This window comes from Octopus sinensis, linkage group LG5, assembly GCF_006345805.1.
Source record: "Octopus sinensis linkage group LG5, ASM634580v1, whole genome shotgun sequence".
Classification (NCBI taxonomy): domain Eukaryota; kingdom Metazoa; phylum Mollusca; class Cephalopoda; order Octopoda; family Octopodidae; genus Octopus; species Octopus sinensis.
The window spans coordinates 134973265-134985953 of NC_043001.1; the positions used below are offsets into that span (position 1 = coordinate 134973265).

The window sequence follows — 12689 nt, forward strand, 5'->3', positions numbered from 1 at the left end:
TGGCACGTAAAAAGCACCATCCGAATCGTGGCTGAAGCCAGTGCCGCCTCGACTGGCTTCCGTGCAGGTGGCACGTAAAATGCACCAATCCGACCGTGGCCGATGCCAGCCTCGCCTGGCACCAGTGCAGGTGGCACGTAAAAAGCACCCACTACACTCACGGAGTGGTTGGCGTTAGGAAGGGCATCCAGCTGTAGAAACATTGCCAGATAAGACCGGAGCCTGGTGCAGCCTTCTGGCTTCCCAGATCCCTGGTCGAACCGTCCAACCCATGCTAGCATGGAGAACGGACGTTAAACGATGATGATGATGATGATGATGAAGTGTTTTTATCCTATCAGATGAAAAGAAGCTTCCAAATGGTGAACTTTTCATCTCCCTATGACATAAAAACTTATCCAAAGATGTGAACTTCACTGTATAATTTTTGCTAATACAGATTACATCAGTTTCCATGGACTCTATTTTTATATAGCATAAAGCTGTTTCCCCCATTACTGTATCCTATTCAACTGAAGAGAGTCTTCATCTTGCATGGTGACCTCAGTACAGTCTGTAAAATGGTTGACATTAGGAAGGGCAGCCAGCCATAGAAATCATTCCAAAGCAAACACAGGAGCATGATGCAGTTTTCAAATCCACTGGATCTAGTCAAACAGTCCAACCCATTCTAGCATGGAACACAGATGTTAAATGATGATGATGGTGATATATTATAAAAGCTTGCTCATTATGGATGGATGGAAGCACTCCGTCGGTAACGATGATGAGGGTTCCGGTTGATCCGAATCAACGGAACAGCCTGCTCGTGAAATTAACGTGTAAGTGGCTGAGCACTCCACAGACACGTGCACCCTTAACGTAGTTCTCGGGGATATTCAGCGTGACACAGAGAGTGACAAGGCCGGCCCCTTGAAATACAGGTACAACAGAAACAGGAAGTAAGAGCGAGAGAAAGTTGTGGTGAAAAAGTACAGCAGGGATCACCACCATCCCCTGCCGGAGCGTCGTGGAGCTTTTAGGTGTTTTCGCTCAATAAACACTTACAACGCCCGGTCTGGGAATCGAAACCGCGATCCTATGACTGTGAGTCCGCTGCCCTAACCACTGGGCCATTGCGCCTCCACTACTTGCTCATTATATTACTAGTGTTACAAAAATGGTAAGTCTATTCCTCTTAAAGTTTATTTAGAATCTAATCATTTTCCTGTAGCATTTATTGCCTTACATTAAAAATCCCTTGTCTGAACATGTTCCACCCACTTCTATAAACTACACACACACACATGCATATATGAGGAAATTATCAACCACACCTCTTTCAAATCTCAGCAAACTAATAAATCTAACCTTTTCTCTTCAAATGACATTAGCAACAATGCTGTTAATATTTCAGTAACCATTTTGTAGTATTTAATTATGTCCTCTCACATTCAGAGTTCAAATCCCACTAAAATTGACTTTGCCTTTTATTTCACAAAAAAGAAAAAAGAAAAAAATTCCTGTGATGCCTGGAATTTATTAAAATGACTATACTCTGGGATCACTCCACTCGCTAGATAATATGTATTTAGTCTTGTGCAGAAGTTAAAATTCATTAGTATATTTCCTAAAGGCAGAATCAGTAGAGCGGGTATCAAAATGCCTGACACAACCCTTCATATCTTGAGCTAAATCCTGCCATGGTTGACTTTACTTTTCAGTCTCTCATAGTAGAACAATTATCAAGTACACAAGTCAATTTATATGACTTACCCTCTCTCCACACAAATGAGTGTCTTGTGTTAATATCAGAAAGGGTTATTATTTTATTATCATCAATAGGCGCACGAGTGGCTGTGTGGTAAGTAGCTTGCTAACCAACCACATGGTTCCGGGTTCAGTCTCACTGCGTGGCATCTTGGGCAAGTGTCTTCTGCTATAGCCCCGGGCCAACCAATGCCTTGTGAGTGGATTTGGTAGACGGAAACTGAAAGAAGCCCGTCGTATATATGTATGTATATATAAGTGTGTGTGTGTATGTGTTTGTGTGTCTGTGTTTGTCCCACTAGCATTACTTGACAATCGATGCTGGTGTGTTTACGTCCCCATCACTTAGCGGTTCGGCAAAAGAGACCGATAGAATAAGTACTGGGCTTACAAAGAATAAGTCCCGGGGTCGATTTGCTCGACTAAAGGCGGTGCTCCAGCATGGCCGCAGTCAAATGACTGAAACAAGTAAAAGAGTAAAGAGAGTAAGAGAATATATCTCTCCATTACTTTCTTTAGCCAGGATAGGCAAACAGTGTGTCTCTCCGGTGGCTAAACAACTGAAGACAGACACTTTCCTTTTTACCTAAGAGCTCATTAATTTCTTCAACTCTACCTGGAAAAGGAGAAGATAGGGCAATACTGCCCATCAGTGAATTATTGAAAGGTGGGTAAGCATAATGAAAATGGTCCTTGTAAATGAGCCTGCCCTCAACATGCACCTGTAAAGCAGAGAACACAGCTTAATGCTCTTGGCATTAAGGATAAACTAGGAATTATTGAGTTGACCTCTGTCCCTGGGACATTTCATTTCATTTATTTCTATACCGTTGTTTTCCAACTTACCATCTAATGGGGTTGAGAAATATTGTCTCCTGGGAAAAAAGCACCATCCGAATCATGGCCGAAGCCAGTGCCGCCTCGACTGGCTTCCGTGCCGGTGGCACGTAAAATGCACCAATCCAACCGTGGCCGATGCCAACCTCGCCTGGCACCAGTGCAGGTGGCACGTAAAAAGCACCCACTACACTCACGGAGTGGTTGGCGTTAGGAAGGGCATCCAGCTGTAGAAACATTGCCAGATCAGACTGGAGCCTGCTGCAGCCTCCTGGCTTCCTAGACCCCGGTCGAACCGTCCAACCCATGCTAGCATGGAGAACGAACGTTAAACGATGATGATGATGATTAGGAAACATGTTTTTTTTTTGTTCAATAGTGTGTTTGGCTAGTTTGCCTCAATTTCTGTATATGAGGACCAACATGCTCATATTATAATCATGTTATTTTCTTATTTTGATCTTAACAAACAGAGAATATTTTTAATATTAAAGACTTGTAGATGGAGCATAATTTATTGACCAATTTCTCCCCTGAAGTAGAGGTAGGCTGGATTGTAGTCACACTTCTATACAAGAAGGAGGACAAGATACAATTGATCGAAATTACAAGAGACGGGCTAACAATTCCAGTCTGTTATATATTTTGAGTATTGTTTTAAGACAGAGGTATAAAAATTAGCTTGTGAAATCTATAGGAGTTAACAGCATACAATTTGCATTATGATGGTGAATGACTAATTTGTTGAATTCTGATTAGATTAGTCTGTACATTGGTGTATTAATATTATTAGCAATAAGATTTGCTGTTTAGAAATTAATCATCCGGTGCAGAACTTAAAACCTAACGAAAATGTTTTTGCTTAAATTCCTTGTATAAACTGACTTTTCATATGTCAGAGAAAGAATGGTGAGGAGTGAGGCAACAAACTCTGTCTTTCAGGGAGACTGTAATTGATAAATTTTGATTAAATGTAATGTAGGAAAATAAACCTTTTAAAGAAGTTCTTACAACGTAAAAGGGAGTTTTTACGAGAGAAAAGGTGAAAGAGGAAGAGAAATTAGGCGAATGACTGTATGTAGCAGCAGCAACAATAACGGTTGCAGGTGGTATCTATCCACAGCTACAGGTCTTGGAGAGGGAACATGGAATCTTATGGAATCTGAAACTGGATAATAGCTTTGACAAATAAAAATAAAGAAACAAGAACAGCCTAGAAACAGTTAACAAAAATAATAAAGAAATCCGAACGAAATGAATGCAGTGTAAAATAATATGGTAATGTGAATGAAGGAGGGAGTAGGTTGTAGTATCGCGATTTGACTACTACACCTCTACGACGGCAGCTGGGTAAAACGGTTGTGATGTGAATGTAGAGAAATAGGGAGAATAAAGAAGATTAGTGAATGATAATAGGAGTGACTGATGACTGATGTAATTGAAGAATTTCGTATAGTGAAAGGGAGTGGAACAGAAAGTGTGCTGCAGTCATTTACAAATGTCGACAACATTATTATTGATGAAGATGATGATGATGGTGGTGACGATAGTGATGACCATGCAGGCAAAGAACCATGCTTTCAATGGAATTTTCGGTAGGTTCTTATCGACAAGCCCGTATGAATCATTTTTATCGAACAGCTTTCATCGTCACTGTGGTTATATTTTATTATGAATAAGACACAAGCTGCAGGAAGGATATTAATATCTCGTTTCATTTTCATGCTTTGCAACCAATGCGATCAAAACTACGAAACGGCAATGGTAATAATGGTAATGGTACTAATAGTAATAGTAGCAGAAGTAAAGTTATCGCGAAAGGCATTGTGATACAGGTTGGCTGCTTCTATCCCTGTTACACAAAATTATATCATGAATACTGTTAATGTTGGTAATACCCACCTCCACCCGTAATATATATATTGTAAGATGTGTGAGGAGAAATAACTGACACTTTGATGGAGAATAAAATAAAAACCACATTTATTACATCACTGAATAAAAGAATATCTGAATAAAGCGAGTAACTTTGATGGTTGTTTGAAGATATAGTTTGTACCCGAGTAATAGGTACCCGAGTAATATGATAGCTTACTACTTGTGTTGGAGAATTTTTGGAGAATTTTAAGTCACACACATAGGAGACGTCTAAGGTGTTCTAATGTTTAATTTTTGTTCTTCTCTTGACATCTTTATATATAAAAGTAAGGTGTGTCTGTCTCCTACGATTTAGATTCCTAACTACTCCCACATTTTGCGGTGCAGTTTAACCAAAACCGGGTATCTTATAGTCGTGATTCATATCAAGCCCTTCTGGGTATTAGCGCGCGTCTACGATGAGTCTACAATTTTAAAAATAATTTACCATAATTTTTTTCCATTTTAATGCATTTTTTCCGCTATTATATAAGGGAAGTAACTCTCTAAAAATGTCTACGATGAGTCAACGATTTAAAACAAAATTACCATAATTTTTTTCCCATTTTTAATGCAGTTTTTTGCTAATTTTTGACTATAACTCTCTAAAAATGGTTATATAGTTATTTCCCTTACAAACCCGAGCAACGCCGGGCGATACTGCTAGTATAATATATACATTAATAACATATTTCATAATTTGGCTTGAATTGTAAGAAAACGGTATCCAAGGTTAGAATAACCATCACACGAAAAAAAAAAGAAAAACCGTTTCACGTGGTAAATACACACGTACACACACACACACGTACACACACACACACACACGTACACACACATACGTACACACACACGTACACGTACACAGACACACACGTACACACACACACACGTACACACACATACGTACACACACACACACACACACGTACACACACACACGTACACACACACACACGTACACACACACACATATCGACCAAAGTATAAAATTAAAAACGATTCACATCATTAGACAATATCTTTCAGTGTGGATGTTTGTTATATTATCAAAAATTGTCCAAGTGGGAAATGGAAATAACAAGAACGCGACTGGAAGGGAATTTTCTTAAGGAAGGCGAAACATATTTAATAATTAGTATTGGCGGGTAGAATCGTTAGAGCATCGGGACATTTGAGTTCGAATCCCACCACCGAAGTTAAATTTACCTCTCATCCTTTCGGGCTCAATAAGATAAAGTACCAGTCAAGTACTTGGAAGGATAGATATAATCAACTAATCCCGCTCTCTGTATTCCTGGGCCTTGTGCCCCATGCTAGAAAATTATTATTATTATTATGAAAGGCGGAAAGGAAAAAAAAAAAAAAGGCAAAAGGAAAAAAAATGGCTTTATTCCAGTATAAGAAATCCTCCTCATCATCCTCAACGTCAATACAATCCACCACAGTCAGCATCATCATTATGGCCAGCATCCTCATCACTACCCATCAGCACATTCGTCATCATCATTACAACCACTACCACCACCATCATCGTCTAATTTTTGCACTGCTTCGCTTATGCATGCGAGCAACAATTGCCGCCTTGGTTATATTTTTACTCCCGTTCGATTATTATAAAACTCATAAAGAGGACGAAACAACCAACAGACCCTAGTTGCTAGTCTTAATGATGAAAGGAGTTCGATCACTTGAACATGCCAGGCGCAATGTCATTTCTAATTGATAGGTCGGTCGCTCTGACTACGGTTACACACCAGTACACACCAATATAGATGCAGCAAAACCTCTTAGACGTATAAATGCTAACGAACTAAAAATATTTGACTGACGTTAGTAAAATATACCAAAATTAAACCTAGCAATGTTTTACACCACTACCTCACTAGATTTTTTAATGCAGTACACAGGTACACTTATATAATATATATATATATATATATATATATATATATATATATATATATAGAGAGAGAGAGAGAGAGAGAGATATGTGTATATATTATATATATATATATATATATACATCTCTCTCTCTCTCTCTATATATATATAATATACATCTCTCTCTCTCTCTCTCTCTCTATATATATATATATACATCTCTCTCTCTCTCTCTCTCTCTCTCTCTATATATATATATATATATATATATATATATTATACACACAGAAAGAGAGAGCGGGCACACAGGTATATTAGAAAGACGAGAATTATAAAACTGAATAATAGATCATGTCGATTTTCGACCAACTCTTCCGCTTTCTATCGATTTTCATACAATGCAGTATAGTAGTTGTTCTACTAGTTGTTTTAGCTTAGCCTCTCTCTCTCTCTCTCTCTCTTACTACTACTACTACTACTACTACTACTACTACTACTACTGCTTTTAGTTGCACCTGTAGTAGTAGTAGTAATATTAGTATGGCACACGAAAACATTAAAACAAAAACAGAATCGAATTTATAAACTTTCGCTCTGTATCTCTCCCTTTTCCCTACTTAAATATTACAGTGATGATTTAGTAGAATCTAATGTAAATTTTCATAGAATCACACACCTCTATAACACACACACACGCACACATACACACACACACACCACTGAAATTGTTTAATATGTTAAATGAGTATTATTTTTCAAATGCTTGCAAAGAGAGTTGATTAAAAAATTACATACAGAATAATGAATAACAATATATATAATTTTAAAAATCGATCAAATATAAAATGAACCACGAGAATTTCAAAGATTAATTTAAATCGCACATTCCAAGACCACACAAGAGAGAGCATTATAATTTTTGATAAAAATTACTTATAATGCTACCACTTTTGAAAAATAATAATTTGGTATTTTTTGTGTGGTTGATAGTTTTACTGCATGAAGCAAGATTTGTTACCATGCCAACATCTTGAAATGAATATGAAGGTAGTGGGAGCATACCCCACATTTTTGAGAGTATATTATTATATGTAACCACACCTTCATCGGCAAACATTCTTTTTTTATACCGTTCGTAATAACAATTGCAAACAAACGTTTCTTACAAATTATGGCTTAAATTATGAAAGGGTTTTCAGTAAAAAGAAATAAAATAAAAAAGAAAAGAATGTCACACACACACACACACACACACACACACACACAATCAAAGCTATGAAGACAACACAGGAGGGACAAGTTTTAACAAATTGTATATTAGTTTAACGCTTAAAAATAAGGAAAAAAAAACTTGACGTTTCGGACGCTTGCCATTCATCAGAAGGAAGGAAAATAAAGGAGAGCGAATGAGAAAACAGAGGGAGGAAATAGAAAGGAATGTGAAGAGAAAGAAAAAGGGGGCAGATGAAAGAAGTGAGGTCGTCGCGGGAGATTAGGTACAATATAGGAGATATTGAAAAAGAAAAAAACGGTTGTATAAGCGTTGACAATATATATTATGAAGGCAATGAACAGGCGCACACATATTTCCTAAGGATGAAACTTCAAATATCTGACACTGAGTTTCATGTCACCGTTCTTCGAATGAAGTCAGAAGAATGAAACAAGAAACGTGAAACACTCACGAAATTCGAAGTTGCAGCTTTAATTAATACATTTTAGCACTCTACATTAAGTATTTAGTACTTGTATTCCCCCCCCCACTTCTTTACACTGAAGCTTAATACACACACACATTACATACATATTTACATATCCATCTGTATAACACACACATCAATACACATATGTACGTACATATATTTACACACACGCACACACACTCAAATATATAATACCCCCATATGCATTCGTTATTTATCTGTGTGTGTGTACTCATGTATATATATATATATATATATATATATATATATATATATATATATATATATATATATATATAACGAGGAAGCCTCTACATTAAAAATATCAGCTAACTCTCCCTCAAATCTCACACACTAAGGCTTTAGAAATGGACACATCAGAGAATATGGTCCAGAACATACCACTCTTAAAATGAGATTGTCACAACTAGAATATCGGTCATCAAATCGAATGACTGGGGGTTAAATGACAGCACCAACGTGTTTGCACACATATACATTTAATATGTGTGTACATGCATGTACATATATATGTATATCTATCTATCTATCTATCTATCTATCTATCTATCTATCTATCTATCTATCTATCTATATATATATAAATACATACATACACGTACATATGTGTGTACATGCATGTACATATATATGTATATCTATCTATCTATCTATCTATCTATATATATATATATATAAATACATACATACACGTAATAGATATATATATATATATATATATACATATATTTGTGTGTTGATGTGTGTGTGTATATATATGCATATGTGTGTACACACACACGCATGCACACTGCACGCTCATACATATATGCGTGTTTGTAGCTGATATATAATGTGAATAGGAGTCGATGGATTAACAACCATGATGCGTGAACGGTATGTTTTGGGTGAGGTAAGCCAAAACCCCGAAAAAAAGAAAGATTTTTTGGACGGATAGATGCGATGACTGAGCTGTGTGTTGACAGGTGATAGATGCTGCATTGCAGACCTAGTCAACCCATGTCAGCTGGTAATAAAAAAAAATGTACACTAAGACGATATTGATGATGATGATGATGGTGGTGGTGAGAATGAAGGGGAGGATGATACACAGACAGTGATAAAGGAAGACAGACTTACAAATGAATGGAGATATCGTAGAAAGGATGTTGAGACAAAATAAAAATGTGCGTAGATGGAAATATTACACAGATAGACAAAGAGATAGATATGAATAAAATAGTTCATGTGTAGAGAAGGGGATAGAGAGCGACAGAAGTGTAACATTTTATATACGTATTGAGAATAGGTAGGGTTAATTAATACAAAGAGAGATAAACAAATATAGAGACATATGGATAGGTAGATATATATATAGATGAATAGGAACACAGAAATAGACATAGATGAAAGAGAGAGAGAGAGAGAGAGAGAGAGAGAGAGTGTGTGAAAGAGAGAGAGAGTGTGTGTGTGTGTGTGTGGGAGAGAGATCGATAACATACACTTTCTCTTACACACACGATAGAGGCGAAAGAAATGAATTTACAATAGGGAGTATCTGGAGCAAAACGAATACGAAGAGAAAGAGAAAGAGTAAGAAAGACTAGAAAGAATAGAGAGTGTGTGTGTTGCAAGGTGGTGGTGGGGGGAGAGAAGGGAAGATGGTAGAAAATATTATTTCACGACCTGACATGAATTAAGTAAAAACCCAGTAGCAGTAGTTTCAGTAATTTTATAATCAAAGTGAATATACAAGTAGTAGTAGTGGTGGTGGTGATGGTGGTAGTAGTAATAGTAGTAGTTTGCTTCCACCCTTCCCCAAATCTGCCTCGGATACAGTAAGACATAATTATATTTTCTTACTTCAGTCATAGAATATCCAAATATCATAGTATATATACAAATGCATCCATAATTTTTTAAGACGGAAGAGTGTGATTTCAGGAAAAATTTGGCTGCTCTTTCGAGCAGGTTCTAGCGATCGCGTCGAGGTCCTTATGTTGGGAGATGATATAAAAGATAGCGGCAGTCGTTGAGAATAGCAACAGCATCAAATACTAAAGATTAATGACATCAGATAGTAATAGTAATTAATAATAATACTAATGATAATTGATAATCATAATGACGACGACGACGATGATGTCTTAATTTGCTAATCACATAATGTTATCTTCTACCACTAAGTGGAATTACGAGTTCACTTCTCTATTTACAGGGGGGTAGAAAAAAACAGGGGACCCCTGTGACAGACAGAACTTTCTTGTGGGTATCAAAGCGCGACAGTTCGATATACCGAGTCTTTTTATAGAATTCGGTTGGAATAGCCGAGTCGTTAGCACGTCGGACAAAATGTCTACGGGGTATTTTAGTTACGGCCCTTTATGCTCAGAGATCGAATCCCACCAAGATCAACTTTGCCTTTCATTCTTCCAGAATCGATGAAATAAAGTACCAGTCAAATATATTCTAGAAGAGATAAGCATTTATACAACTGAAAGGCCTAAAGTTGGTTAACCATGACCATCACACACACATCTCTCTCTCTCTCTACACACACACAAATGTATATATATATATATTTTTGAGTGTTGTGTGACTAACTAAAACTACATCGATGAATGTGATGAGACTGACGAAATTTATTTTTAAAAGAAGAGATATAATCGATACATTGAAATAAGAGGCGACACATTTGAGGAAGGGGGTATCATAGTGCACTTCGTCGAGACTTGAACTCAGAACGTAGAAATTACTAAATATTATTAGACATCTTGTCCGATGCCCTACCAATTCAACATCGATAATGAACTTGTGTTCACTTCACCGACTGCTTGGTCAGAAAGTGATTTGAAATCAGAACAGTGAACAATATACAAAATACATGGTCAACCTCTAGTTTTTGAGGACCTCACTTTCCTATTTGGGAAACGGGGATAGATATCGACTCCAGTACGCAACTTGTACTTCATTTTAACGAGTCCGGGAGAAAGAGGGCCAATTTGTGAGCTTTGCAGGATTCGAACTCAGATCTCAGAATGTGAAGAGCCAGAGTCAACTACCTGAAGACATTTTGTCCGACCTTGATGACTCTATTGAATAATGATTGATGATGACGGAGATGTTGATGACAATGGTAAGAAGCATGATGATGAGGATGTCAGGGCGATCATGCTGTGCTGGCGACAGATGTGATGTGTTAATTAATAATAGATGTGATAATGCTGTAGTGTGTTATTGGTAGTGTATATATGCAAGTGTGTATATATGTACGTATGCATGCATATATATATATAGACACGTGGAAAATAAAGGTACAAACATTAAAACGTTCTTTATATCTCGTCTCACATATAATGTAAACTGCTACATGTTGATTGTAGTTTCTTTTTTAGACTAACATGCATTATATACCTATAGGTATTCATACATATATGTGTGCGCATATATATATATATATATATATATGAAAAAATGTATAAATAAACGAATGTAAAAACGTATGTATGTATGTATGATGTATGTATGTAGTATGATGAATGTATGTATATACGTACGTGTATGTATGTATGTATGTATGTATGTATGTATGTATGTATGTATGTATGTATGATGTGTGAATGTACGTATATGTATGTATGTATGTATGTATGTATGTATGATGTGTGAATGTACGTATATGTATGTATGTACGTATGTATGTATGCATGTATGTGTGAATGTACGTATATACGTACGTGTATGTATGTATGTATGTATGCATGTATGTGTGAATGTACGTATATACGTACGTGTATGTATGTATGTATGTATGTATGTATGTATGTATGTATGTATGTATGATGTATGTATATACGTACGTGTATGTATGTATGTATGTATGTATGATGTATGCATGTATGCATGTATGCATGATGTATGTATGTATGATGTATGTAGGTATGTATGTATGTATGTATGTATGTGTATGTATGTAGTATGTATGTATGTATGTATGTATGTATGTATGTATGTATGTATGTTATGTATGTATGTATGTATGTATGTATGTATGTATGTACGTATATAGTACGTATATGTATGTATGTATGTGTGTGTGCGTGCGTGTGTGCTTGTGTATAACATTTCAACAGAAATCGATTTCGTTGAAACGATATTTTAATTCAATTTTTTTACCGAAAAGAAATTGTGAGACCACAAAGAAAGAAATAGGAACATAAATAAACGGATGTAGCAATTCAATTACAGAAGCAACACATTCACAACACACACACCACACACACACACATCACACATCCATACGCATATGTCGGTGTACGTATGTACGTGTTCACACACACACACACACACGCACGCACACACATTTATACATACAGATATGAAGGTGTGTAAATATATATATATGTAAAAATTTATATATATATATATATGTATATATATGAAATTATAAAATTAATTAAGGGTAGAAATTGATATTATCAATTAAAACCAGTGGTCTAGCATATTAAAAAGAATCCGAAGATTAAAATATATATATATATACCAATTAAGGACTGAACACGAAAAAGTGGACAGTCAACATGCTAGATATAGACGTCA

General features: G+C 36.3%; 1 protein-coding gene across 6 annotated transcripts in view; it reads right to left on the minus strand.

The window, feature by feature from the left end:
* LOC115211602 (neuroglian) overlaps positions 1-12689 on the minus strand; it is a 149789-nt gene that overhangs the window by 135676 nt on the left and 1424 nt on the right. The window lies entirely within an intron of this gene.